The sequence below is a fragment of the Hylobates moloch genome, unplaced genomic scaffold (assembly GCF_009828535.3).
Source record: "Hylobates moloch isolate HMO894 unplaced genomic scaffold, HMol_V3 SCAFFOLD_10, whole genome shotgun sequence".
In the NCBI taxonomy this organism is placed as follows: Eukaryota; Metazoa; Chordata; class Mammalia; order Primates; family Hylobatidae; genus Hylobates; species Hylobates moloch.
Window position 1 is genome coordinate 31,320,266 of NW_026652285.1, and position 3,117 is coordinate 31,323,382.

The following is a 3,117-nucleotide window of genomic DNA, read 5'->3' on the forward strand; positions in this document are numbered from 1 at the left end:
GTAGGGGGCGCCAACTGGCACCTGGGCCCACTACTTATCCGAGCCCATGGAACCCCACTCCCGCGTCCCCCCACCGTAAGCACGCCGGTGCCCGTAACTGATTCGCTAGGCCAGTATCTCGAGGCGCGGGGGGGCGGGGCGGAACGCAGCGCGCGCCCACCCGCCGGCCAAGAAAGCCTCGCGTGGGTGCACGCGCCGCCGCCGCCGCCCACGCCTCAACCAGCCGCCTCAACCGGCCAGCTCAGCCAGCGCTGCATGCTGCCGGCCCTCAGCCCAGCAAGCCGGCCCTCGAGCTCCGCTGGGCAGCGCAGGGCCCGCAGTGTAGAGTCCGCCGGCCCCGGACGGCCCCGGTAAGTGGGGACGGGGGCGGCGGGACCGGGCTGTCACCTGAGGGGTGGGTTTGTGGCCGTGGACAGTCCTCCGGGGACTCTGAGGTGCTTGCGTGGGAGCTGCCTCTAAGGTGGCCCCCGTGTCACTGGATGAACCCCGAGTGACAGCTGCCTCTATTGGGGGGAGTCCCTGAGGTGCTGCGGGGAACCACCCCCATGAAGACCCGCTGTGGGAATGGACTCCCGGGGTGCTCTCTGGATTTGCTGCCATGGGGAGCCCCCGTGTGGAGGGCACTGGCCCTTAGGGAGCCCTTCTGTGTCACTGTGGGAGCAGGCACAAAGGTGCTCTCGAGCTGGCTCAGTGGAAGACCACCTGGGAACATAGGGGAGCTGCAGGAGCCTGGTGATGGTGGAGCCCCCAGAGGGCCCCCTAGAAAAGGAGGACCTGAAACTGTGCCCTTGAACTGTCAGAAGCAACCTCTGACTGGGAGAGGGGATCCTGCCATGGGATCCATGAGTGACTTCCCACGGCTCCAAGACTTTGGCCTTTATCTCCCTATAGGCCTACGTGTGCCCTCACTTGTGACCACCGTGGCCCAGAGGTGGAGGCCTTGTAGGGTCTCTTTCCGTTCCCCTCTTTCCCTATTCAGATTTTTCTTCTCCATGGTAGTCCAGTTTTTCCAGGCTGCATTTTAGTGGAGGCAGAAACTGCTGGGACAGCACAGGGCCCCAAGCGGGGGATGAGGACCAGTGAGGCCTCTAAAGCAAAGATAGGAGATTTGAGCCCCTGGGTTTGACCGTCCAGAAGGAAGCAGTAAGATCAGGTGGAATAACTGACTTTGGCAGGTCCTGGAGCGAAATGCCTTTGAACAAAAGAATAAAGGATGTATAGGATTGTTGAGCACCAGTACGCTAGGCACTATACTAGGTATGTTTAAACATCTCATATAACTCTTACAACAGCTTTGTGAAATTATCCCCTTCTAAAATGAGATTTAGAAAGATAAAGCAATTTGACCAAAGTTACAAAGATTAAACTCATGAAATCTGTTTTTTGCAGATTTTATTTGGGAAGAAATGTCAAGGAGAGGAAGAAGCAAGAATGTACTCTTGCTTAAGAGCTACTATGGTTTGAATGTGTCTCCCAAAGTTCATGTGTTGGAAACATAATTCTCAATGCAACCGTGTTGAGAGGTGGGGCCTAATAGGTGATTAGGTCTTGAGAGCTCTGCCCTCATAAATTAATTGACATTATCTCCGGAATGGGTAAGTCATGGCAGGGGGTTTGTTATAAGAGCGAGTTTGGCTGTCTTGTTCTCCTGCTTTCTCACGTGCTCTCTTGCCCTTCCACCTTCTGCCATGAAATGATGGCACATGAAGGCCTTCACTGAAAGTGGACCCTCAATCTTGGGCTTCCCAGCCTCCAGACATGTAAGATTATAAATCTCTTGTTCTGTTATAGCAGCACAAAATAGACTAAGACAAGGCTAAAATGATAAATCTCTTAGAAGGAAACAGGAGAAAATATTTATCGCCTTGGATTTGGCAATAATTTCTTAGATTTTGACACCAAAAGCATGAGTAACAAAAGAAAAAACAGATAAAATATCAATATTTTAAAAATTCTATGCATAAAAGAATACCATAAAGAAAGTGAAAAGACAACCCATGGAATAAGAGAAAATAGTTGCAAATCATACATCTGATAAAGGATTAATATCCAGTATATATAAAGAACCCTACAACTCAACAAGAAAGAAACAACTTTATTTAGAAATGGGAAAATGATGTGAATAGACATTTCTCCAAAGAAGATATACAAATGACCAATAAGCACATTAAAAACATGCTCTACATCATTAGTCATTAGGAAAATGCAAATCAAAACTACAGTGAAGCTGGATGCAGTTACATGTGCCTGTAATCCCAGCTACTTGGGGGGGCTGAGGCAGGAGGATTACTTGAGCCTAGGACTTTGAGATCAGCCTGGGCAATACTAGGCAATAAGGGAGACCCAGCCCCTATTAAAACAAACAAACAAACACATATGCACACAATGAGATATTACTTCACACCCAGTAGGATGGCTATTTAAAAAAAAGGAAAATAATGTGTGGTGAGGCTGTGGAGAAATTGGAACCCTGGTGCATTGCTGGTGGAAATGTAAAATGGTGCAGCTGCTGTGGAAAACATTTCATGGTTCTTCAAAAAGTTAAAGAGAATCTCTATATGACCCGGCAATTCTGCTATATACTAATGTGTATATTTAAGAGAAATGAAATGTGGTATGGAAACCATCTAAATTCCAAAATTTAGTATCTCTTCCCTGATGTCAGAGAAATCATCTATATTTATTGTATTGGTTACATACCATCATCCCTGCTAAACCCAACTCACCATTCCGGTTCTATCTCTGAGGAAGCAGAGTGGATATGATGAGCTTGTGACTCCATAGTTTCTAGAAACAAGTTCTGCAGATTTGGTCTCCTCAGCCCTCTCTGGCCCACTTTGACCTAGAGGAAGGGTGCTGACGCTGTGATCTCAAATAAACCCTTTACTTTCCCCAGTTATCTTTACAGCATTTATTCAATGATTCGTGAACACTTGCACTTTGTAAAGCAGTGGGAACTATCCCGATTGTTCCTTCCTCCTGCGATCAGAGAAAATTGAGACTTCCTTTTTCTGTGAAACCCACTGATTTTTAGTGTTTCTTTGCTTCCATTTTCAGAAGTTTCTTTTGCTTTAGTCCTCTTGCCCCATCCCCAACCTGACATTTTCCTCAAGATCA

At 47.9% G+C, this 3,117-nt stretch overlaps 1 long non-coding RNA gene across 1 annotated transcript; it reads left to right on the forward strand.

Moving 5' to 3' along the window:
* The first annotated feature begins 211 nt into the window (after nucleotides 1–211).
* On the forward strand, nucleotides 212–2,895 carry LOC131384461 (uncharacterized). The gene is made up of 2 exons (XR_009215338.1): nucleotides 212–350; nucleotides 1,390–2,895. It is a non-coding gene; the product is annotated as an uncharacterized LOC131384461 (long non-coding RNA).
* Nucleotides 2,896–3,117: the final 222 nt, after the last annotated feature.